Source organism: Palaemon carinicauda, chromosome 11 (assembly GCF_036898095.1).
Source record: "Palaemon carinicauda isolate YSFRI2023 chromosome 11, ASM3689809v2, whole genome shotgun sequence".
Classification (NCBI taxonomy): Eukaryota; Metazoa; Arthropoda; class Malacostraca; order Decapoda; family Palaemonidae; genus Palaemon; species Palaemon carinicauda.
In genome coordinates, this window is record NC_090735.1 from 46,957,711 (window position 1) to 46,985,327 (window position 27,617).

Below are 27,617 nucleotides of genomic sequence, written 5' to 3' on the forward strand. Positions count from 1 at the left end.
CACGTAAAAATGTGCAAAATTTATCATTAATTGAATGCCAAGTAACAAACTACCAATTGGCTACGATGGTCAAGATGGGTTGATTTCAATTCTAAGTACAAAATACCTGAATTCGACAGGTATAAGTACAGTAGAATTGTCATTGACTTTTATCTTTCTTGGCCAAGTGGGTTAGTCACTGTCTATATAAGCTTGCCGACCAGGGTTCGATTCCCGGCCGGAGCCAAGCTCTTGTCTTTGTGTGATTTCGCCTGGGGCTCTGATCCCGAGGTCGTTAAGAAAATCCAGACATTAATATATCAAAAATATATATGGCTTATTTGAAAAACATGTAAAAATGTGCAAAATTTATCATTAATTGAATGCCAAGTAACAAACTACCAATTGGCTACGATGGTGAAGATGGGTTGATTTCAATTCTAAGTACAAAATACCTGAATTCGACATGTATAAGTACAGTAGAATTGTCATTGACTTTTATCTTTCTTCGTGGCCAAGTGGGTTAGTCACTGTCTATATAAGCTTGCCGACCAGGGTTCGATTCCCGGCCAGAGCCTAGCTCTTGTCTTTAGGTGATTTCGCCTTGGGCTCTGATCCCGAGGTCGTTAAGAGAATCCAGACATTAATATATCAAAAATATATATGGCTTATTTGAATATGAAAAACACGTAAAAATGTGCAAAATTTATCATTAATTGAATGCCAAGTAACAATCTACCAATTGGCTACGATGGTGAAGATGGGTTGATTTCAATTCTAAGTACCAAATACCTGAATTCGACAGGTATAAGTACAGTAGAATTGTCATTGACTTTTATCTTTCTTCGTGGCCAAGTGGGTTAGTCACTGTCTATATAAGCTTGCCGACCAGGGTTCGATTCCCGGCCGGAGCCAAGCTCTTGTCTTTGTGTGATTTCGCCTGGGGCTCTGATCCCGAGGTCGTTAAGAGAATCCAGACATTAATATATCAAAAATATATATGGCTTATTTGAATATGAAAAACACGTAAAAATGTGCAAAATTTATCATTAATTGAATGCCAAGTAACAAACTACCAATTGGCTACAATGGTGAAGATGGGTTGATTTCAATTCTAAGTACAAAATACCTGAATTCGACAGGTATAAGTACAGTAGAATTGTCATTGACTTTTATCTTTCTTCGTGGCCAAGTGGGTTAGTCACTGTCTATATAAGCTTGCCGACCAGGGTTCGATTCCCGGCCGGAGCCTAGCTCTTGTCTTTGTGTGATTTCGCCTGGGGCTCTGATCCCGAGGTCGTTAAGAGAATCCAGACATTAATATATCAAAAATATATATGGCTTATTTGAATATGAAAAACACGTAAAAATGTGCAAAATTTATCATTAATTGAATGCCAAGTAACAAACTACCAATTGGCTACGATGGTCAAGATGGGTTGATTTCAATTCTAAGTACAAAATACCTGAATTCGACAGGTATAAGTACAGTAGAATTGTCATTGACTTTTATCTTTCTTCGTGGCCAAGTGGGTTAGTCACTGTCTATATAAGCTTGCCGACCAGGGTTCGATTCCCGGCCGGAGCCAAGCTCTTGTCTTTGTGTGATTTCGCCTGGGGCTCTGATCCCGAGGTCGTTAAGAGAATCCAGACATTAATATATCAAAAATATATATGGCTTATTTGAAAAACACGTAAAAATGTGCAAAATTCATCATTAATTGAATGCCAAGTAACAAACTACCAATTGGCTACGATGGTGAAGAATGGTTGATTTCAATTCTAAGTACAAAATACCTGAATTCGACAGGTATAAGTACAGTAGAATTGTCATTGACTTTTATCTTTCTTCGTGGCCAAGTGGGTTAGTCACTGTCTATATAAGCTTGCCGACCAGGGTTCGATTCCCGGCCAGAGCCAAGCTCTTGTCTTTGTGTGATTTCGCCTTGGGCTCTGATCCCGATGTCGTTAAGAGAATCCAGACATTAATATATCAAAAATATATATGGCTTATTTGAATATGAAAAACACGTAAAAATGTGCAAAATTTATCATTAATTGAATGTCAAGTAACAAACTACCAATTGGCTACGATGGTCAAGATGGGTTGATTTCAATTCTAAGTACAAAATACCTGAATTCGACAGGTATAAGTACAGTAGAATTGTCATTGACTTTTATCTTTATTCGTGGCCAAGTGGGTTAGTCACTGTCTATATAAGCTTGCCGACCAGGGTTCGATTCCCGGCCGGAGCCTAGCTCTTGTCTTTGTGTGATTTCGCCTGGGGCTCTGATCCCGAGGTCGTTAAGAGAATCCAGACATTAATATATCAAAAATATATATGGCTTATTTGAATATGAAAAACACGTAAAAATGTGCGAAATTTATCATTAATTGAATGCCAAGTAACAAACTACCAATTGGCTACGATGGTGAAGATGGGTTGATTTCAATTCTAAGTACAAAATACCTGAATTCGACAGGTATAAGTACAGTAGAATTGACATTGACTTTTATCTTTCTTCGTGGCCAAGTGGGTTAGTCACTGTCTATATAAGCTTGCCAACCAGGGTTCGATTCCCGGCCAGAGCCAAGCTCTTGTCTTTGTGTGATTTCGCCTGGGGCTCTGATCCCGAGGTCGTTAAGAGAATCCAGACATTAATATATCAAAAATATATGTATGGCTTATTTGAATATGAAAAACATGTAAAAATGTGCAAAATTTATCATTAATTGAATGCCAAGTAACATACTACCAATTGGCTACAATGGTGAAGATGGGTTGATTTCAATTCTAAGTACAAAATACCTGAATTCGACAGGTATAAGTACAGTAGAATTGTCTTTGACTTTTATCTTTCTTCGTGGCCTAGTGGGTTAGTCACTGTCTATATAAGCTTGCCGACCAGGGTTCGATTCCCGGCCGGAGCCAAGCTCTTGTCTTTGTGTGATTTCGCCTGGGGCTCTGATCCCGAGGTCGTTAAGAGAATCCAGACATTAATATATCAAAAATATATATGGCTTATTTGAAAAACACGTAAAAATGTGCAAAATTTATCATTAATTGAATGCCAAGTAACAAACTACCAATTGGCTACGATGGTGAAGAAGGGTTGATTTCAATTCTAAGTAAAAAATACCTGAATTCGACAGGTATAAGTACAGTAGAATTGTCATTGACTTTTATCTTTCTTCGTGGCCTAGTGGGTTAGTCACTGTCTATATAAGCTTGCCGACCAGGGTTCGATTCCCGGCCGGAGCCTAGCTCTTGTCTTTGTGTGATTTCGCCTGGGGCTCTGATCCCGAGGTCGTTAAGAGAATCCAGACATTAATATATCAAAAATATATATGGCTTATTTGAATATGAAAAACACGTAAAAATGTGCAAAATTTATCATTAATTGAATGCCAAGTAACAAACTACCAATTGGCTACGATGGTCAAGATGGGTTGATTTCAATTCTAAGTACAAAATACCTGAATTCGACAGGTATAAGTACAGTAGAATTGTCATTGACTTTTATCTTTCTTGGCCAAGTGGGTTAGTCACTGTCTATATAAGCTTGCCGACCAGGGTTCGATTCCCGGCCGGAGCCAAGCTCTTGTCTTTGTGTGATTTCGCCTGGGGCTCTGATCCCGAGGTCGTTAAGAAAATCCAGACATTAATATATCAAAAATATATATGGCTTATTTGAAAAACATGTAAAAATGTGCAAAATTCATCATTAATTGAATGCCAAGTAACAATCTACCAATTGGCTACGATGGTGAAGATGGGTTGATTTCAATTCTAAGTACCAAATACCTGAATTCGACAGGTATAAGTACAGTAGAATTGTCATTGACTTTTATCTTTCTTCGTGGCCAAGTGGGTTAGTCACTGTCTATATAAGCTTGCCGACCAGGGTTCGATTCCCGGCCGGAGCCAAGCTCTTGTCTTTGTGTGATTTCGCCTGGGGCTCTGATCCCGAGGTCGTTAAGAGAATCCAGACATTAATATATCAAAAATATATATGGCTTATTTGAATATGAAAAACACGTAAAAATGTGCAAAATTTATCATTAATTGAATGCCAAGTAACAAACTACCAATTGGCTACGATGGTCAAGATGGGTTGATTTCAATTCTAAGTACAAAATACCTGAATTCGACAGGTATAAGTACAGTAGAATTGTCATTGACTTTTATCTTTCTTCGTGGCCAAGTGGGTTAGTCACTGTCTATATAAGCTTGCCGACCAGGGTTCGATTCCCGGCCGGAGCCTAGCTCTTGTCTTTGTGTGATTTTGCCTGGGGCTCTGATCCCGAGGTCGTTAAGAGAATCCAGACATTAATATATCAAAAATATATATGGCTTATTTGAATATGAAAAACACGTAAAAATGTGCAAAATTTATCAGTAATTGAATGCCAAGTAACAAACTACCAATTGGCTACGATGGTCAAGATGGGTTGATTTCAATTCTAAGTACAAAATACCTGAATTCGACAGGTATAAGTACAGTAGAATTGTCATTGACTTTTATCTTTCTTCGTGGCCAAGTGGGTTAGTCACTGTCTATATAAGCTTGCCGACCAGGGTTCGATTCCCGGCCGGAGCCAAGCTCTTGTCTTTGTGTGATTTCGCCTGGGGCTCTGATCCCGAGGTCGTTAAGAGAATCCAGACATTAATATATCAAAAATATATATAGCTTATTTGAAAAACACGTAAAAATGTGCACAATTCATCATTAATTGAATGCCAAGTAACAAACTACCAATTGGCTACGATGGTGAAGAATGGTTGATTTCAATTCTAAGTACAAAATACCTGAATTCGACAGGTATAAGTACAGTAGAATTGTCATTGACTTTTATCTTTATTCGTGGCCAAGTGGGTTAGTCACTGTCTATATAAGCTTGCCGACCAGGGTTCGATTCCCGGCCAGAGCCAAGCTCTTGTCTTTGTGTGATTTCGCCTTGGGCTCTGATCCCGATGTCGTTAAGAGAATCCAGACATTAATATATCAAAAATATATATGGCTTATTTGAATATGAAAAACACGTAAAAATGTGCAAAATTTATCATTAATTGAATGTCAAGTAACAAACTACCAATTGGCTACGATGGTGAAGATGGGTTGATTTCAATTCTAAGTACAAAATACCTGAATTCGACAGGTATAAGTACAGTAGAATTGTCATTGACTTTTATCTTTATTCGTGGCCAAGTGGGTTAGTCACTGTCTATATAAGCTTGCCGACCAGGGTTCGATTCCCGGCCGGAGCCTAGCTCTTGTCTTTGTGTGATTTCGCCTGGGGCTCTGATCCCGAGGTCGTTAAGAGAATCCAGACATTAATATATCAAAAATATATATGGCTTATTTGAATATGAAAAACACGTAAAAATGTGCGAAATTTATCATTAATTGAATGCCAAGTAACAAACTACCAATTGGCTACGATGGTGAAGATGGGTTGATTTCAATTCTAAGTACAAAATACCTGAATTCGACAGGTATAAGTACAGTAGAATTGACATTGACTTTTATCTTTCTTCGTGGCCAAGTGGGTTAGTCACTGTCTATATAAGCTTGCCAACCAGGGTTCGATTCCCGGCCAAAGCCAAGCTCTTGTCTTTGTGTGATTTCGCCTGGGGCTCTGATCCCGAGGTCGTTAAGAGAATCCAGACATTAATATATCAAAAATATATATATGGCTTATTTGAATATGAAAAACATGTAAAAATGTGCAAAATTTATCATTAATTGAATGCCAAGTAACATACTACCAATTGGCTACAATGGTGAAGATGGGTTGATTTCAATTCTAAGTACAAAATACCTGAATTCGACAGGTATAAGTACAGTAGAATTGTCATTGACTTTTATCTTTCTTCGTGGCCTAGTGGGTTAGTCACTGTCTATATAAGCTTGCCGACCAGGGTTCGATTCCCGGCCAGAGCCAAGCTCTTGTCTTTGTGTGATTTCGCCTGGGGCTCTGATCCCGAGGTCGTTAAGAGAATCCAGACATTAATATATCAAAAATATATATGGCTTATTTGAAAAACACGTAAAAATGTGCAAAATTTATCATTAATTGAATGCCAAGTAACAAACTACCAATTGGCTACGATGGTGAAGAAGGGTTGATTTCAATTCTAAGTAAAAAATACCTGAATTCGACAGGTATAAGTACAGTAGAATTGACATTGACTTTTATCTTTCTTCGTGGCCAAGTGGGTTAGTCACTGTCTATATAAGCTTGCCGACCAGGGTTCGATTCCCGGCCGGAGCCTAGCTCTTGTTTTTGTGTGATTTCGCCTGGGGCTCTGATCCCGAGGTCGTTAAGAGAATCCAGACATTAATATATCAAAAATATATATGGCTTATTTGAATATGAAAAACATGTAAAAATGTGCAAAATTTATCATTAATTGAATGCCAAGTAACATACTACCAATTGGCTACGATGGTGAAGATGGGTTGATTTCAATTCTAAGTACAAAATACCTGAATTCGACAGGTATAAGTACAGTAGAATTGTCATTGACTTTTATCTTTCTTCGTGGCCTAGTGGGTTAGTCACTGTCTATATAAGCTTGCCGACCAGGGTTCGATTCCCGGCCAGAGCCAAGCTCTTGTCTTTGTGTGATTTCGCCTTGGGCTCTGATCCCGATGTCGTTAAGAGAATCCAGACATTAATATATCAAAAATATATATGGCTTATTTGAATATGAAAAACACGTAAAAATGTGCAAAATTTATCATTAATTGAATGCCAAGTAACAAACTACCAATTGGCTACGATGGTCAAGATGGGTTGATTTCAATTCTAAGTACAAAATACCTGAATTCGACAGGTATAAGTACAGTAGAATTGTCATTGACTTTTATCTTTCTTCGTGGCCAAGTGGGTTAGTCACTGTCTATATAAGCTTGCCGACCAGGGTTCGATTCCCGGCCGGAGCCAAGCTCTTGTCTTTGTGTGATTTCGCCTGGGGCTCTGATCCCGAGGTCGTTAAGAGAATCCAGACATTAATATATCAAAAATATATATGGCTTATTTGAAAAACACGTAAAAATGTGCAAAATTTATCATTAATTGAATGCCAAGTAACAAACTACCAATTGGCTACGATGGTCAAGATGGGTTGATTTCAATTCTAAGTACAAAATACCTGAATTCGACAGGTATAAGTACAGTAGAATTGTCATTGACTTTTATCTTTCTTCGTGGCCAAGTGGGTTAGTCACTGTCTATATAAGCTTGCCGACCAGGGTTCGATTCCCGGCCAGAGCCTAGCTCTTGTCTTTGTGTGATTTCGCCTTGGGCTCTGATCCCGAGGTCGTTAAGAGAATCCAGACATTAATATATCAAAAATATATATGGCTTATTTGAATATGAAAAACACGTAAAAATGTGCAAAATTTATCATTAATTGAATGCCAAGTAACAATCTACCAATTGGCTACGATGGTGAAGATGGGTTGATTTCAATTCTAAGTACAAAATACCTGAATTCGACAGGTATAAGTACAGTAGAATTGTCATTGACTTTTATCTTTCTTCGTGGCCAAGTGGGTTAGTCACTGTCTATATAAGCTTGCCGACCAGGGTTCGATTCCCGGCCGGAGCCAAGCTCTTGTCTTTGTGTGATTTCGCCTGGGGCTCTGATCCCGAAGTCGTTAAGAGAATCCAGACATTAATATATCAAAAATATATATGGCTTATTTGAATATGAAAAACACGTAAAAATGTGCAAAATTTATCATTAATTGAATGCCAAGTAACAAACTACCAATTGGCTACGATGGTGAAGATGGGTTGATTTCAATTCTAAGTACAAAATACCTGAATTCGACAGGTATAAGTACAGTAGAATTGTCATTGACTTTTATCTTTCTTCGTGGCCAAGTGGGTTAGTCACTGTCTATATAAGCTTGCCGACCAGGGTTCGATTCCCGGCCGGAGCCTAGCTCTTGTCTTTGTGTGATTTCGCCTGGGGCTCTGATCCCGAGGTCGTTGAGAGAATCCAGACATTAATATATCAAAAATATATATGGCTTATTTGAATATGAAAAACACGTAAAAATGTGCAAAATTTATCATTAATTGAATGCCAAGTAACAAACTACCAATTGGCTACGATGGTCAAGATGGGTTGATTTCAATTCTAAGTAAAAAATACCTGAATTCGACAGGTATAAGTACAGTAGAATTGTCATTGACTTTTATCTTTCTTGGACAAGTGGGTTAGTCACTGTCTATATAAGCTTGCCGACCAGGGTTCGATTCCCGGCTGGAGCCAAGCTCTTGTCTTTGTGTGATTTCGCCTGGGGCTCTGATCCCGAGGTCGTTAAGAGAATCCAGACATTAATATATCAAAAATATATATGGCTTATTTGAAAAACACGTAAAAATGTGCAAAATTTATCATTAATTGAATGCCAAGTAACATACTACCAATTGGCTACGATGGTGAAGATGGGTTGATTTCAATTCTAAGTAAAAAATACCTGAATTCGACAGGTATAAGTACAGTAGAATTGTCATTGACTTTTATCTTTCTTCGTGGCCTAGTGGGTTAGTCACTGTCTATATAAGCTTGCCGACCAGGGTTCGATTCCCGGCCAGAGCCAAGCTCTTGTCTTTGTGTGATTTCGCCTGGGGCTCTGATCCCGAGGTCGTTAAGAGAATCCAGACATTAATATATCAAAAATATATATGGCTTATTTGAAAAACACGTAAAAATGTGCAAAATTTATCATTAATTGAATGCCAAGTAACAAACTACCAATTGGCTACGATGGTCAAGATGGGTTGATTTCAATTCTAAGTACAAAATACCTGAATTCGACAGGTATAAGTACAGTAGAATTGTCATTGACTTTTATCTTTCTTCGTGGCCAAGTGAGTTAGTCACTGTCTATATAAGCTTGCCGACCAGGGTTCGATTCCCGGCCAGAGCCTAGCTCTTGTCTTTGTGTGATTTCGCCTTGGGCTCTGATCCCGATGTCGTTAAGAGAATCCAGACATTAATATATCAAAAATATATATGGCTTATTTGAATATGAAAAACACGTAAAAATGTGCAAAATTTATCATTAATTGAATGTCAAGTAACAAACAACCAATTGGCTACGATGGTGAAGATGGGTTGATTTCAATTCTAAGTACAAAATACCTGAATTCGACAGGTATAAGTACAGTAGAATTGTCATTGACTTTTATCTTTATTCGTGGCCAAGTGGGTTAGTCACTGTCTATATAAGCTTGCCGACCAGGGTTCGATTCCCGGCCGGAGCCAAGCTCTTGTCTTTGTGTGATTTCGCCTGGGGCTCTGATCCCGGGGTTGTTAAGAGAATCCAGACATTAATATATCAAAAATATATATGGCTTATTTGAATATGAAAAACACGTAAAAATGTGCAAAATTTATCATTAATTGAATGCCAAGTAACAAACTACCAATTGGGTACGATGGTGAAGATGGGTTGATTTCAATTCTAAGTACAAAATACCTGAATTCGACAGGTATAAGTACAGTAGAATTGTCATTGACTTTTATCTTTCTTCGTGGCCAAGTGGGTTAGTCACTGTCTATATAAGCTTGCCGACCAGGGTTCGATTCCCGGCCGGAGCCTAGCTCTTGTCTTTGCGTGATTTCGCCTGGGGCTCTGATCCCGAGGTCGTTAAGAGAATCCAGACATTATTATATCAAAAATATATATGGCTTATTTGAATATGAAAAACACGTAAAAATTTGCAAAATTTATCATTAATTGAATGCCAAGTAACAAACTACCAATTGGCTACGATGGTCAAGATGGGTTGATTTCAATTCTAAGTACAAAATACCTGAATTCGACAGGTATAAGTACAGTAGAATTGTCATTGACTTTTATCTTTCTTGGCCAAGTGGGTTAGTCACTGTCTATATAAGCTTGCCGACCAGGGTTCGATTCCCGGCTGGAGCCAAGCTCTTGTCTTTGTGTGATTTCGCCTGGGGCTCTGATCCCGAGGTCGTTAAGAGAATCCAGACATTAATATATCAAAAATATATATGGCTTATTTGAAAAACACGTAAAAATGTGCAAAATTTATCATTAATTGAATGCCAAGTAACAAACTACCAATTGGCTACAATGGTGAAGATGGGTTGTTTTCAATTCTAAGTACAAAATACTTGAATTCGACAGGTATAAGTACAGTAGAATTGACATTGACTTTTATCTTTCTTCGTGGCCAAGTGGGTTAGTCACTGTCTATATAAGCTTGCAGACCAGGGTTCGATTACCGGCCAGAGCCAAGCTCTTGTCTTTGTGTGATTTCGCCTGGGGCTCTGATCCCGAGGTCGTTAAGAGAATACAGACATTAATATATCAAAAATATATATGGCTTATTTGAAAAACACGTAAAAATGTGCAAAATTTATCATTAATTGAATGCCAAGTAACAAACTACCAATTGGCTACAATGGTGAAGATGGGTTGTTTTCAATTCTAAGTACAAAATACTTGAATTCGACAGGTATAAGTACAGTAGAATTGTCATTGACTTTTATCTTTCTTCGTGGCCAAGTGGGTTAGTCACTGTCTATATAAGCTTGCCAACCAGGGTTCGATTCCCGGCCAGAGCCAAGCTCTTGTCTTTGTGTGATTTCGCCTTGGGCTCTGATCCCGATGTCGTTAAGAGAATCCAGACATTAATATATCAAAAATATATATGGCTTATTTGAATATCAAAAACACGTAAAAATGTGCAAAATTTATCATTAATTGAATGTCAAGTAACAAACTACCAATTGGCTACGATGGTCAAGATGGGTTGATTTCAATTCTAAGTACAAAATACCTGAATTTGACAGGTATAAGTACAGTAGAATTGTCATTGACTTTTATCTTTCTTCGTGGCCAAGTGGGTTAGTCACTGTCTATATAAGCTTGCCGACCAGGGTTCGATTCCCGGCCGGAGCCTAGCTCTTGTCTTTGTGTGATTTCGCCTGGGGCTCTGATCCCGAGGTCGTTAAGAGAATCCAGACATTAATATATCAAAAATATATATGGCTTATTTGAATATGAAAAACACGTAAAAATGTGCAAAATTTATCATTAATTGAATGCCAAGTAACAAACTACCAATTGGCTACGATGGTGAAGATGGGTTGATTTCAATTCTAAATACAAAATACCTGAATTCGACAGGTATAAGTACAGTAGAATTGTCATTGACTTTTATCTTTCTTTGTGGCCAAGTGGGTTAGTCACTGTCTATATAAGCTTGCCGACCAGGGTTCGATTCCCGGCCGGAGCCAAGCTCTTGTCTTTGTGTGATTTCGCCTGGGGCTCTGATCCCGAGGTCGTTAAGAGAATCCAGACATTGTTATATCAAAAATATATATGGCTTATTTGAATATGAAAAACACTTAAAAATGTGCAAAATTTATCATTAATTGAATGCCAAATAACAAACTACCAATTGGCTACGATGGTCAAGATGGGTTGATTTCAATTCTAAGTACAAAATACCTGAATTCGACAGGTATAAGTACAGTAGAATTGTCATTGACTTTTATCTTTCTTGGCCAAGTGGGTTAGTCACTGTCTATATAAGCTTGCCGACCAGGGTTCGATTCCCGGCCGGAGCCAAGCTCTTGTCTTTGTGTGATTTCGCCTGGGGCTCTGTTGAAAAAAAGTGAAACTTTTTTTTCACTTTGTTCTTTTTAACTTTTAACCTTAGAGTGTAGTATCCACCCTTTATGGTCCTTGATTTTCTACTTTGCTTGTTTCAAAATTCTAAGTTTCTTTTTTGTTTTTGGGAAAAGTTTAAATTTTTTATAATGGCTAATTTATGTTCTTGCTTTGGAGACACGTTCAGTTTCAGTATGTTATGTTTTAAATTTGTGAAAGCATCAATAGTTTGCAACTATAAAATTCCTCCTTTAAAATGATAATTTAATACTAGAGTTTTGAGACTGAACGAAAACCTTTACTTCACCTCAAAAGTTTACTTCTAGTTCCAGCGTTTGAAGACGGCAGTGCATTTTCACTCAGCAGCTGAGAAGGGTGTGTTAACTCTTCACTAATATTTTTCACCAATCCAGCGTTAATTTTAATATGGAGCATTAAGTGACTAGTGTGATCGTTGGTCGAGGATGATCCTGCTTGGAAGTGCGAGCACTTGGATTACTTCTTGAGGCTACTATACCATGGAGTTGCATCGAATTTTTAATTAACAACGACAGCTGCAATTGACCTAGAGAGGCTTGCTTAGAGTGGAGGTAAGTTGCAAACCACATTGATGCTTGTGCCTTGTAATTTTCACTCGAGTTACTCATTCACTTTGAATGAACTGTCTCCTTAACCTGAACCATAAAAAATCATCCAAAGGACCAACCATATTGTTTTCATTTAAAATTTAGAACTTATTGCCGGTTTAACTACTTATATTTGTGAAGTGTCTAGTTTTATTCTGCTCGTTCGAGTTCATATTTGCTTCATGCATTTATTATATTAACTGGCAGTTAGATAATTTTGTTGATATATTTACGTATATTTGCTCTCTATTAATAGAGCGTATTTATGACATATTTATAGATCCTGAGGACTTTTCTGGTAGTGGGGGTTATTAGTGAGGTCGCATCATCGGTCTTCATATAAGGACGGATACCTCTCTTAAATACCAAGAAGCAATAAGACCATCTACGATCCTGAGCCATTTTCCTTAATACATATTTCAGTGATAGTTCTGTTTATGTAAATAAATATTTGAATTTGCTCTTGATTATAATTTATTGCCATTGATAATTTTTTAAACCTCCAGTATTTTGAAAAGGCTCTGATCCCGAGGTCGTTAAGAAAATCCAGACAATAATATATCAAAAATATATATGGCTTATTTGAAAAACACATAAAAATGTGCAAAATTTATCATTAATTGAATGCCAAGTAACAAACTACCAATTGGCTACGATGGTGAAGATGGGTTGATTTCAATTCTAAGTACAAAATAACTGAATTCGACATGTATAAGTACAGTAGAATTGTCATTGACTTTTATCTTTCTTCGTGGCCAAGTGGGTTAGTCACTGTCTATATAAGCTTGCCGACCAGGGTTCGATTCCCGGCCAGAGCCAAGCTCTTGTCTTTGTGTGATTTCGCCTTGGGCTCTGATCCCGAGGTCGTTAAGAGAATCCAGACATTAATATATCAAAAAAATATATGGCTTATTTGAATATGAAAAACACGTAAAAATGTGCAAAATTTATCAGTAATTGAATGCCAAGTAACAATCTACCAATTGGCTACGATGGTGAAGATGGGTTGATTTCAATTCTAAGTACAAAATACCTGAATTCGACAGGTATAAGTACAGTAGAATTGTCATTGACTTTTATCTTTCTTCGTGGCCAAGTGGGTTAGTCACTGTCTATATAAGCTTGCCGACCAGGGTTCGATTCCCGGTCGGAGCCTAGCTCTTGTCTTTGTGTGATTTCGCCTGGGGCTCTGATCCTGAGGTCGTTAAGAGAATCCAGACATTAATATATCAAAAATATATATGGCTTATTTGAATATGAAAAACACGTAAAAATGTGCGAAATTTATCATTAATTGAATGCCAAGTAACAAACTACCAATTGGCTACGATGGTGAAGATGGGTTGATTTCAATTCTAAGTACAAAATACCTGAATTCGACAGGTATAAGTACAGTAGAATTGTCATTGACTTTTATCTTTCTTCGTGGCCAAGTGGGTTAGTCACTGTCTATATAAGCTTGCCGACCAGGGTTTGATTCCCGGCCGGAGCCTAGCTCTTGTCTTTGTGTGATTTCGCCTGGGGCTCTGATCCCGAGGTCGTTAAGAGAATCCAGACATTAATATATCAAAAATATATATGGCTTATTTGAATATGAAAAACACGTAAAAATGTGCAAAATTTATCATTAATTGAATGCCAAGTAACAAACTACCAATTGGCTACGATGGTCAAGATGGGTTGATTTCAATTCTAAGTACAAAATACCTGAATTCGACAGGTATAAGTACAGTAGAATTGTCATTGACTTTTATCTTTCTTCGTGGCCAAGTGGGTTAGTCACTGTCTATATAAGCTTGCCGACCATGGTTCGACTCCCGGCCAGAGCCAAGCTCTTGTCTTTGTGTGATTTCGCCTGGGGCTCTGATCCCGAGGTCGTTAAGAGAATCCAGACATTAATATATCAAAAATATATATGGCTTATTTGAAAAACACGTAAAAATGTGCAAAATTCATCATTAATTGAATGCCAAGTAACAAACTACCAATTGGCTACGATGGTGAAGATGGGTTGATTTCAATTCTAAGTACAAAATACCTGAATTCGACAGGTATAAGTACAGTAGAATTGTCATTGACTTTTATCTTTCTTCGTGGCCAAGTGGGTTAGTCACTGTCTATATAAGCTTGCCGACCAGGGTTCGATTCCCGGCCAGAGCCTAGCTCTTGTCTTTGTGTGATTTCGCCTTGGGCTCTGATCCCGATGTCGTTAAGAGAATCCAGACATTAATATATCAAAAATATATATGGCTTATTTGAATATCAAAAACACGTAAAAATGTGCAAAATTTATCATTAATTGAATGTCAAGTAACAAACTACCAATTGGCTACGATGGTGAAGATGGGTTGATTTCAATTCTAAGTACAAAATACCTGAATTCGACAGGTATAAGTACAGTAGAATTGTCATTGACTTTTATCTTTATTCGTGGCCAAGTGGGTTAGTCACTGTCTATATAAGCTTGCCGACCAGGGTTCGATTCCCGGCCGGAGCCAAGCTCTTGTCTTTGTGTGATTTCGCCTGGGGCTCTGATCCCGAGGTCGTTAAGAGAATCCAGACATTAATATATCAAAAATATATATGGCTTATTTGAATATGAAAAACACGTAAAAATGTGCAAAATTTATCATTAATTGAATGCCAAGTAACAAACTACCAATTGGCTACGATGGTGAAGATGGGTTGATTTCAATTCTAAGTAAAAAATACCTGAATTCGACAGGTATAAGTACAGTAGAATTGACATTGACTTTTATCTTTCTTCGTGGCCAAGTGGGTTAGTCACTGTCTATATAAGCTTGCCGACCAGGGTTCGATTCCCGGCCAGAGCCTAGCTCTTGTCTTTGTGTGATTTCGCCTTGGGCTCTGATCCCGATGTCGTTAAGAGAATCCAGACATTAATATATCAAAAATATATATGGCTTATTTGAATATCAAAAACACGTAAAAATGTGCAAAATTTATCATTAATTGAATGCCAAGTAACAAACTACCAATTGGCTACGATGGTCAAGATGGGTTGATTTCAATTCTAAGTACAAAATACCTGAATTCGACAGGTATAAGTACAGTAGAATTGACATTGACTTTTATATTTCTTCGTGGCCAAGTGGGTTAGTCACTGTCTATATAAGCTTGCCGACCAGGGTTCGATTCCCAGCCGGAGCCAAGCTCTTGTCTTTGTGTGATTTCGCCTGGGGCTCTGATCCCGAGGTCGTTAAGAGAATCAAGACATTAATATATCAAAAATATATATGGCTTATTTGAATATGAAAAACATGTAAAAATGTGCAAAATTTATCATTAATTGAATGCCAAGTAACATACTACCAATTGGCTACGATGGTCAAGATGGGTTGATTTCAATTCTAAGTACAAAATACCTGAATTCGACAGGTATAAGTACAGTAGAATTGTCATTGACTTTTATCTTTCTTCGTGGCCAAGTGGGTTAGTCACTGTCTATATAAGCTTGCCGACCAGGGTTCGATTCACGGCCGGAGCCAAGCTCTTGTCTTTGTGTGATTTCGCCTGGGGCTCTGATCCCGAGGTCGTTAAGAGAATCCAGACATTAATATATCAAAAATATATATGGCTTATTTGAAAAACACATAAAAATGTGCAAAATTTATCATTAATTGAATGCCAAGTAACAAACTACCAATTGGCTACGATGGTGAAGATGGGTTGTTTTCAATTCTAAGTACAAAATACCTGAATTCGACAGGTATAAGTACAGTAGAATTGTCATTGACTTTTATCTTTCTTCGTGGCCAAGTGGGTTAGTCACTGTCTATATAAGCTTGCCGACCAGGGTTCGATTCCCGGCCAGAGCCAAGCTCTTGTCTTTGTGTGATTTCGCCTTAGGCTCTGATCCCGAGGTCGTTAAGAGAATCCAGACATTAATATATCAAAAATATATATGGCTTATTTGAATATGAAAAACACGTAAAAATGTGCTAAATTTATCATTAATTGAATGCCAAGTAACAATCTACCAATTGGCTACGATGGTGAAGATGGGTTGATTTCAATTCTAAGTACAAAATACCTGAATTCGACAGGTATAAGTACAGTAGAATTGTCATTGACTTTTATCTTTCTTCGTGGCCAAGTGGGTTAGTCACTGTCTATATAAGCTTGCCGACCAGGGTTCGATTCCCAGCCGGAGCCTAGCTCTTGTCTTTGTGTGATTTCGCCTGGGGCTCTGATCCCGAGGTCGTTAAGAGAATCCAGATATTAATATATCAAAAATATATATGGCTTATTTGAATATGAAAAACACGTAAAAATGTGCAAAATTTATCATTCATTGAATGCCAATTAACAAACTACCAATTGGCTACGATGGTGAAGATGGGTTGATTTCAATTCTAAGTACAAAATACCTGAATTCGACAGGTATAAGTACAGTAGAATTGTCATTGACTTTTATCTTTCTTCGTGGCCAAGTGGGTTAGTCACTGTCTATATAAGCTTGCCGACCAGGGTTCGATTCCCAGCCGGAGCCTAGCTCTTGTCTTTGTGTGATTTCGCCTGGGGCTCTGATCCCGAGGTCGTTAAGAGAATCCAGACATTAATATATCAAAAATATATATGGCTTATTTGAATATGAAAAACACGTAAAAATGTGCAAAATTTATCATTCATTGAATGCCAAGTAACAAACTACCAATTGGCTACGATGGTCAAGATGGGTTGATTTCAATTCTAAGTACAAAATACCTGAATTCGACAGGTATAAGTACAGTAGAATTGTCATTGACTTTTATCTTTCTTCGTGGCCAAGTGGGTTAGTCACTGTCTATATAAGCTTGCCGACCAGGATTCGATTCCCGGCCAGAGCCAAGCTCTTGTCTTTGTGTGATTTCGCCTGGGGCTCTGATCCCGAGGTCGTTAAGAGAATCCAGACATTAATATATCAAAAATATATATGGCTTATTTGAAAAACACGTAAAAATGTGCAAAATTTATCATTAATTGAATGCCAAGTAACAAACTACCAATTGGCTACGATGGTGAAGATGGGTTGATTTCAATTCTAAGTACAAAATACCTGAATTCGACAGGTATAAGTACAGTAGAATTGTCATTGACTTTTATCTTTCTTCGTGGCCAAGTGGGTTAGTCACTGTCTATATAAGCTTGCCGACCAGGGTTCGATTCCCGGCCAGAGCCTAGCTCTTGTCTTTGTGTGATTTCGCCTGGGGCTCTGATCCCGAGGTCGTTAAGAGAATCCAGACATTAATATATCAAAAATATATATGGCTTATTTGAATATGAAAAACACGTAAAAATGTGCAAAATTTATCATTAATTGAATGCCAAGTAACAAACTACCAATTGGCTACGATGGTGAAGATGGGTTGATTTCAATTCTAAGTACAAAATACCTGAATTCGACAGGTATAAGTACAGTAGAATTGTCATTGACTTTTATCTTTCTTCGTGGCCAAGTGGGTTAGTCACTGTCTATATAAGCTTGCCGACCAGGGTTCGATTCCCGGCCAGAGCCAAGCTCTTGTCTTTGTGTGATTTCGCCTGGGGCTCTGATCCCGAGGTCGTTAAGAGAATCCAGACATTAATATATCAAAAATATATATGGCTTATTTGAATATGAAAAACACGTAAAAATGTGCAAAATTTATCATTCATTGAATGCCAAGTAACAAACTACCAATTGGCTACGATGGTCAAGATGGGTTGATTTCAATTCTAAGTACAAAATACCTGAATTCGACAGGTATAAGTACAGTAGAATTGTCATTGACTTTTATCTTTCTTCGTGGCCAAGTGGGTTAGTCACTGTCTATATAAGCTTGCCGACCAGGGTTCGATTCCTGGCCGGAGCCTAGCTCTTGTCTTTGTGTGATTTCGCCTGGGGCTCTGATCCCGAGGTCGTTAAGAGAATCCAGACATTAATATATCAAAAATATATATGGCTTATTTGAATATGAAAAACACGTAAAAATGTGCAAAATTTATCATTCATTGAATGCCAAGTAACAAACTACCAATTGGCTACGATGGTCAAGATGGGTTGATTTCAATTCTAAGTACAAAATACCTGAATTCGACAGGTATAAGTACAGTAGAATTGTCATTGACTTTTATCTTTCTTCGTGGCCAAGTGGGTTAGTCACTGTCTATATAAGCTTGCCGACCAGGGTTCGATTCCCGGCCGAAGCCTAGCTCTTGTCTTTGTGTGATTTCGCCTGGGGCTCTGATCCCGAGGTCGTTAAGAGAATCCAGACATTAATATATCAAAAATATATATGGCTTATTTGAATATGAAAAACACGTAAAAATGTGCAAAATTTATCATTCATTGAATGCCAAGTAACAAACTACCAATTGGCTACGATGGTCAAGATGGGTTGATTTCAATTCTAAGTACAAAATACCTGAATTCGACAGGTATAAGTACAGTAGAATTGTCATTGACTTTTATCTTTCTTCGTGGCCAAGTGGGTTAGTCACTGTCTATATAAGCTTGCCGACCAGGATTCGATTCCCGGCCAGAGCCAAGCTCTTGTCTTTGTGTGATTTCGCCTGGGGCTCTGATCCCGAGGTCGTTAAGAGAATCCAGACATTAATATATCAAAAATATATATGGCTTATTTGAAAAACACGTAAAAATGTGCAAAATTTATCATTCATTGAATGCCAAGTAACAAACTACCAATTGGCTACGATGGTGAAGATGGGTTGATTTCAATTCTAAGTACAAAATACCTGAATTCGACAGGTATAAGTACAGTAGAATTGTCATTGACTTTTATCTTTCTTCGTGGCCAAGTGGGTTAGTCACTGTCTATATAAGCTTGCCGACCAGGGTTCGATTCACGGCCAGAGCCTAGCTCTTGTCTTTGTGTGATTTCGCCTTGGGCTCTGATCCCGATGTCGTTAAGAGAATCCAGACATTAATATATCAAAAATATATATGGCTTGTTTGAATATCAAAAACACGTAAAAATGTGCAAAATTTATCATTAATTGAATGTCAAGTAACAAACTACCAATTGGCTACGATGGTGAAGATGGGTTGATTTCAATTCTAAGTACAAAATACCTGAATTCGACAGGTATAAGTACAGTAGAATTGTCATTGACTTTTATCTTTATTCGTGGCCAAGTGGGTTAGTCACTGTCTATATAAGCTTGCCGACCAGGGTTCGATTCCCGGCCGGAGCCAAGCTCTTGTCTTTGTGTGATTTCGCCTGGGGCTCTGATCCCGAGGTCGTTAAGAGAATCCAGACATTAATATATCAAAAATATATATGGCTTATTTGAATATGAAAAACACGTAAAAATGTGCAAAATTTATCATTAATTGAATGCCAAGTAACAAACTACCAATTGGCTACGATGGTGAAGATGGGTTGATTTCAATTCTAAGTACAAAATACCTGAATTCGACAGGTATAAGTACAGTAGAATTGTCATTGACTTTTATCTTTCTTCGTGGCCAAGTGGGTTAGTCACTGTCTATATAAGCTTGCCGACCAGGGTTCGATTCCCGGCCAGAGCCTAGCTCTTGTCTTTGTGTGATTTCGCCTGGGGTTCTGATCCCGAGGTCGTTAAGAGAATCCAGACATTATTATATCAAAAATATATATAGCTTATTTGAATATGAAAAACACGTAAAAATGTGCAAAATTTATCATTAATTGAATGCCAAGTAACAAACTACCAATTGGCTACGATGGTCAAGATGGGTTGATTTCAATTCTAAGTACAAAATACCTGAATTCGACAGGTATAAGTACAGTAGAATTGTCATTGACTTTTATCTTTCTTCGTGGCCAAGTGGGTTAGTCACTGTCTATATAAGCTTGCCGACCAGGGTTCGATTCCCGGCCAGAGCCAAGCTCTTGTCTTTGTGTGATTTCGCCTTGGGCTCTGATCCCGAGGTCGTTAAGAGAATCCAGACATTAATATATCAAAAAAATATATGGCTTATTTGAATATGAAAAACACGTAAAAATGTGCAAAATTTATCAGTAATTGAATGCCAAGTAACAATCTACCAATTGGCTACGATGGTGAAGATGGGTTGATTTCAATTCTAAGTACAAAATACCTGAATTCGACAGGTATAAGTACAGTAGAATTGTCATTGACTTTTATCTTTCTTCGTGGCCAAGTGGGTTAGTCACTGTCTATATAAGCTTGCCGACCAGGGTTCGATTCCCGGTCGGAGCCTAGCTCTTGTCTTTGTGTGATTTCGCCTGGGGCTCTGATCCTGAGGTCGTTAAGAGAATCCAGACATTAATATATCAAAAATATATATGGCTTATTTGAATATGAAAAACACGTAAAAATGTGCGAAATTTATCATTAATTGAATGCCAAGTAACAAACTACCAATTGGCTACGATGGTGAAGATGGGTTGATTTCAATTCTAAGTACAAAATACCTGAATTCGACAGGTATAAGTACAGTAGAATTGTCATTGACTTTTATCTTTCTTCGTGGCCAAGTGGGTTAGTCACTGTCTATATAAGCTTGCCGACCAGGGTTTGATTCCCGGCCGGAGCCTAGCTCTTGTCTTTGTGTGATTTCGCCTGGGGCTCTGATCCCGAGGTCGTTAAGAGAATCCAGACATTAATATATCAAAAATATATATGGCTTATTTGAATATGAAAAACACGTAAAAATGTGCAAAATTTATCATTAATTGAATGCCAAGTAACAAACTACCAATTGGCTACGATGGTCAAGATGGGTTGATTTCAATTCTAAGTACAAAATACCTGAATTCGACAGGTATAAGTACAGTAGAATTGTCATTGACTTTTATCTTTCTTCGTGGCCAAGTGGGTTAGTCACTGTCTATATAAGCTTGCCGACCATGGTTCGACTCCCGGCCAGAGCCAAGCTCTTGTCTTTGTGTGATTTCGCCTGGGGCTCTGATCCCGAGGTCGTTAAGAGAATCCAGACATTAATATATCAAAAATATATATGGCTTATTTGAAAAACACGTAAAAATGTGCAAAATTCATCATTAATTGAATGCCAAGTAACAAACTACCAATTGGCTACGATGGTGAAGATGGGTTGATTTCAATTCTAAGTACAAAATACCTGAATTCGACAGGTATAAGTACAGTAGAATTGTCATTGACTTTTATCTTTCTTCGTGGCCAAGTGGGTTAGTCACTGTCTATATAAGCTTGCCGACCAGGGTTCGATTCCCGGCCAGAGCCTAGCTCTTGTCTTTGTGTGATTTCGCCTTGGGCTCTGATCCCGATGTCGTTAAGAGAATCCAGACATTAATATATCAAAAATATATATGGCTTATTTGAATATCAAAAACACGTAAAAATGTGCAAAATTTATCATTAATTGAATGTCAAGTAACAAACTACCAATTGGCTACGATGGTGAAGATGGGTTGATTTCAATTCTAAGTACAAAATACCTGAATTCGACAGGTATAAGTACAGTAGAATTGTCATTGACTTTTATCTTTATTCGTGGCCAAGTGGGTTAGTCACTGTCTATATAAGCTTGCCGACCAGGGTTCGATTCCCGGCCGGAGCCAAGCTCTTGTCTTTGTGTGATTTCGCCTGGGGCTCTGATCCCGAGGTCGTTAAGAGAATCCAGACATTAATATATCAAAAATATATATGGCTTATTTGAATATGAAAAACACGTAAAAATGTGCAAAATTTATCATTAATTGAATGCCAAGTAACAAACTACCAATTGGCTACGATGGTGAAGATGGGTTGATTTCAATTCTAAGTAAAAAATACCTGAATTCGACAGGTATAAGTACAGTAGAATTGACATTGACTTTTATCTTTCTTCGTGGCCAAGTGGGTTAGTCACTGTCTATATAAGCTTGCCGACCAGGGTTCGATTCCCGGCCAGAGCCTAGCTCTTGTCTTTGTGTGATTTCGCCTTGGGCTCTGATCCCGATGTCGTTAAGAGAATCCAGACATTAATATATCAAAAATATATATGGCTTATTTGAATATCAAAAACACGTAAAAATGTGCAAAATTTATCATTAATTGAATGCCAAGTAACAAACTACCAATTGGCTACGATGGTCAAGATGGGTTGATTTCAATTCTAAGTACAAAATACCTGAATTCGACAGGTATAAGTACAGTAGAATTGACATTGACTTTTATATTTCTTCGTGGCCAAGTGGGTTAGTCACTGTCTATATAAGCTTGCCGACCAGGGTTCGATTCCCAGCCGGAGCCAAGCTCTTGTCTTTGTGTGATTTCGCCTGGGGCTCTGATCCCGAGGTCGTTAAGAGAATCAAGACATTAATATATCAAAAATATATATGGCTTATTTGAATATGAAAAACATGTAAAAATGTGCAAAATTTATCATTAATTGAATGCCAAGTAACATACTACCAATTGGCTACGATGGTCAAGATGGGTTGATTTCAATTCTAAGTACAAAATACCTGAATTCGACAGGTATAAGTACAGTAGAATTGTCATTGACTTTTATCTTTCTTCGTGGCCAAGTGGGTTAGTCACTGTCTATATAAGCTTGCCGACCAGGGTTCGATTCACGGCCGGAGCCAAGCTCTTGTCTTTGTGTGATTTCGCCTGGGGCTCTGATCCCGAGGTCGTTAAGAGAATCCAGACATTAATATATCAAAAATATATATGGCTTATTTGAAAAACACATAAAAATGTGCAAAATTTATCATTAATTGAATGCCAAGTAACAAACTACCAATTGGCTACGATGGTGAAGATGGGTTGTTTTCAATTCTAAGTACAAAATACCTGAATTCGACAGGTATAAGTACAGTAGAATTGTCATTGACTTTTATCTTTCTTCGTGGCCAAGTGGGTTAGTCACTGTCTATATAAGCTTGCCGACCAGGGTTCGATTCCCGGCCAGAGCCAAGCTCTTGTCTTTGTGTGATTTCGCCTTAGGCTCTGATCCCGAGGTCGTTAAGAGAATCCAGACATTAATATATCAAAAATATATATGGCTTATTTGAATATGAAAAACACGTAAAAATGTGCTAAATTTATCATTAATTGAATGCCAAGTAACAATCTACCAATTGGCTACGATGGTGAAGATGGGTTGATTTCAATTCTAAGTACAAAATACCTGAATTCGACAGGTATAAGTACAGTAGAATTGTCATTGACTTTTATCTTTCTTCGTGGCCAAGTGGGTTAGTCACTGTCTATATAAGCTTGCCGACCAGGGTTCGATTCCCAGCCGGAGCCTAGCTCTTGTCTTTGTGTGATTTCGCCTGGGGCTCTGATCCCGAGGTCGTTAAGAGAATCCAGATATTAATATATCAAAAATATATATGGCTTATTTGAATATGAAAAACACGTAAAAATGTGCAAAATTTATCATTCATTGAATGCCAATTAACAAACTACCAATTGGCTACGATGGTGAAGATGGGTTGATTTCAATTCTAAGTACAAAATACCTGAATTCGACAGGTATAAGTACAGTAGAATTGTCATTGACTTTTATCTTTCTTCGTGGCCAAGTGGGTTAGTCACTGTCTATATAAGCTTGCCGACCAGGGTTCGATTCCCAGCCGGAGCCTAGCTCTTGTCTTTGTGTGATTTCGCCTGGGGCTCTGATCCCGAGGTCGTTAAGAGAATCCAGACATTAATATATCAAAAATATATATGGCTTATTTGAATATGAAAAACACGTAAAAATGTGCAAAATTTATCATTCATTGAATGCCAAGTAACAAACTACCAATTGGCTACGATGGTCAAGATGGGTTGATTTCAATTCTAAGTACAAAATACCTGAATTCGACAGGTATAAGTACAGTAGAATTGTCATTGACTTTTATCTTTCTTCGTGGCCAAGTGGGTTAGTCACTGTCTATATAAGCTTGCCGACCAGGATTCGATTCCCGGCCAGAGCCAAGCTCTTGTCTTTGTGTGATTTCGCCTGGGGCTCTGATCCCGAGGTCGTTAAGAGAATCCAGACATTAATATATCAAAAATATATATGGCTTATTTGAAAAACACGTAAAAATGTGCAAAATTTATCATTAATTGAATGCCAAGTAACAAACTACCAATTGGCTACGATGGTGAAGATGGGTTGATTTCAATTCTAAGTACAAAATACCTGAATTCGACAGGTATAAGTACAGTAGAATTGTCATTGACTTTTATCTTTCTTCGTGGCCAAGTGGGTTAGTCACTGTCTATATAAGCTTGCCGACCAGGGTTCGATTCCCGGCCAGAGCCTAGCTCTTGTCTTTGTGTGATTTCGCCTGGGGCTCTGATCCCGAGGTCGTTAAGAGAATCCAGACATTAATATATCAAAAATATATATGGCTTATTTGAATATGAAAAACACGTAAAAATGTGCAAAATTTATCATTAATTGAATGCCAAGTAACAAACTACCAATTGGCTACGATGGTGAAGATGGGTTGATTTCAATTCTAAGTACAAAATACCTGAATTCGACAGGTATAAGTACAGTAGAATTGTCATTGACTTTTATCTTTCTTCGTGGCCAAGTGGGTTAGTCACTGTCTATATAAGCTTGCCGACCAGGGTTCGATTCCCGGCCAGAGCCAAGCTCTTGTCTTTGTGTGATTTCGCCTGGGGCTCTGATCCCGAGGTCGTTAAGAGAATCCAGACATTAATATATCAAAAATATATATGGCTTATTTGAATATGAAAAACACGTAAAAATGTGCAAAATTTATCATTCATTGAATGCCAAGTAACAAACTACCAATTGGCTACGATGGTCAAGATGGGTTGATTTCAATTCTAAGTACAAAATACCTGAATTCGACAGGTATAAGTACAGTAGAATTGTCATTGACTTTTATCTTTCTTCGTGGCCAAGTGGGTTAGTCACTGTCTATATAAGCTTGCCGACCAGGGTTCGATTCCTGGCCGGAGCCTAGCTCTTGTCTTTGTGTGATTTCGCCTGGGGCTCTGATCCCGAGGTCGTTAAGAGAATCCAGACATTAATATATCAAAAATATATATGGCTTATTTGAATATGAAAAACACGTAAAAATGTGCAAAATTTATCATTCATTGAATGCCAAGTAACAAACTACCAATTGGCTACGATGGTCAAGATGGGTTGATTTCAATTCTAAGTACAAAATACCTGAATTCGACAGGTATAAGTACAGTAGAATTGTCATTGACTTTTATCTTTCTTCGTGGCCAAGTGGGTTAGTCACTGTCTATATAAGCTTGCCGACCAGGGTTCGATTCCCGGCCGAAGCCTAGCTCTTGTCTTTGTGTGATTTCGCCTGGGGCTCTGATCCCGAGGTCGTTAAGAGAATCCAGACATTAATATATCAAAAATATATATGGCTTATTTGAATATGAAAAACACGTAAAAATGTGCAAAATTTATCATTCATTGAATGCCAAGTAACAAACTACCAATTGGCTACGATGGTCAAGATGGGTTGATTTCAATTCTAAGTACAAAATACCTGAATTCGACAGGTATAAGTACAGTAGAATTGTCATTGACTTTTATCTTTCTTCGTGGCCAAGTGGGTTAGTCACTGTCTATATAAGCTTGCCGACCAGGATTCGATTCCCGGCCAGAGCCAAGCTCTTGTCTTTGTGTGATTTCGCCTGGGGCTCTGATCCCGAGGTCGTTAAGAGAATCCAGACATTAATATATCAAAAATATATATGGCTTATTTGAAAAACACGTAAAAATGTGCAAAATTTATCATTCATTGAATGCCAAGTAACAAACTACCAATTGGCTACGATGGTGAAGATGGGTTGATTTCAATTCTAAGTACAAAATACCTGAATTCGACAGGTATAAGTACAGTAGAATTGTCATTGACTTTTATCTTTCTTCGTGGCCAAGTGGGTTAGTCACTGTCTATATAAGCTTGCCGACCAGGGTTCGATTCACGGCCAGAGCCTAGCTCTTGTCTTTGTGTGATTTCGCCTTGGGCTCTGATCCCGATGTCGTTAAGAGAATCCAGACATTAATATATCAAAAATATATATGGCTTGTTTGAATATCAAAAACACGTAAAAATGTGCAAAATTTATCATTAATTGAATGTCAAGTAACAAACTACCAATTGGCTACGATGGTGAAGATGGGTTGATTTCAATTCTAAGTACAAAATACCTGAATTCGACAGGTATAAGTACAGTAGAATTGTCATTGACTTTTATCTTTATTCGTGGCCAAGTGGGTTAGTCACTGTCTATATAAGCTTGCCGACCAGGGTTCGATTCCCGGCCGGAGCCAAGCTCTTGTCTTTGTGTGATTTCGCCTGGGGCTCTGATCCCGAGGTCGTTAAGAGAATCCAGACATTAATATATCAAAAATATATATGGCTTATTTGAATATGAAAAACACGTAAAAATGTGCAAAATTTATCATTAATTGAATGCCAAGTAACAAACTACCAATTGGCTACGATGGTGAAGATGGGTTGATTTCAATTCTAAGTACAAAATACCTGAATTCGACAGGTATAAGTACAGTAGAATTGTCATTGACTTTTATCTTTCTTCGTGGCCAAGTGGGTTAGTCACTGTCTATATAAGCTTGCCGACCAGGGTTCGATTCCCGGCCAGAGCCTAGCTCTTGTCTTTGTGTGATTTCGCCTGGGGTTCTGATCCCGAGGTCGTTAAGAGAATCCAGACATTATTATATCAAAAATATATATAGCTTATTTGAATATGAAAAACACGTAAAAATGTGCAAAATTTATCATTAATTGAATGCCAAGTAACAAACTACCAATTGGCTACGATGGTCAAGATGGGTTGATTTCAATTCTAAGTACAAAATACCTGAATTCGACAGGTATAAGTACAGTAGAATTGTCATTGACTTTTATCTTTCTTGGCCAACTGGGTTAGTCACTGTCTATATAAGCTTGCCGACCAGGGTTCGATTCCCGGCCGGAGCCAAGCTCTTGTCTTTGTGTGATTTCGCCATGGGCTCTGATCCCGAGGTCGTTAAGAGAATCCAGACATTAATATATCAAAAATATATATGGCTTATTTGAATATGAAAAACACGTAAAAATGTGCAAAATTTATCATTAATTGAATGCCAAGTAACAAACTACCAATTGGCTACGATGGTGAAGATGGGTTGTTTTCAATTCTAAGTACAAAATACCTGAATTCGACAGGTATAAGTACAGTAGAATTGTCATTGACTTTTATCTTTCTTCGTGGCCAAGTGGGTTAGTCACTGTCTATATAAGCTTGCCGACCAGGGTTCGATTCCCGGCCAGAGCCAAGCTCTTGTCTTTGTGTGATTTCGCCTTGGGCTCTGATCCCGAGGTCGTTAAGAGAATCCAGACATTAATATATCAAAAA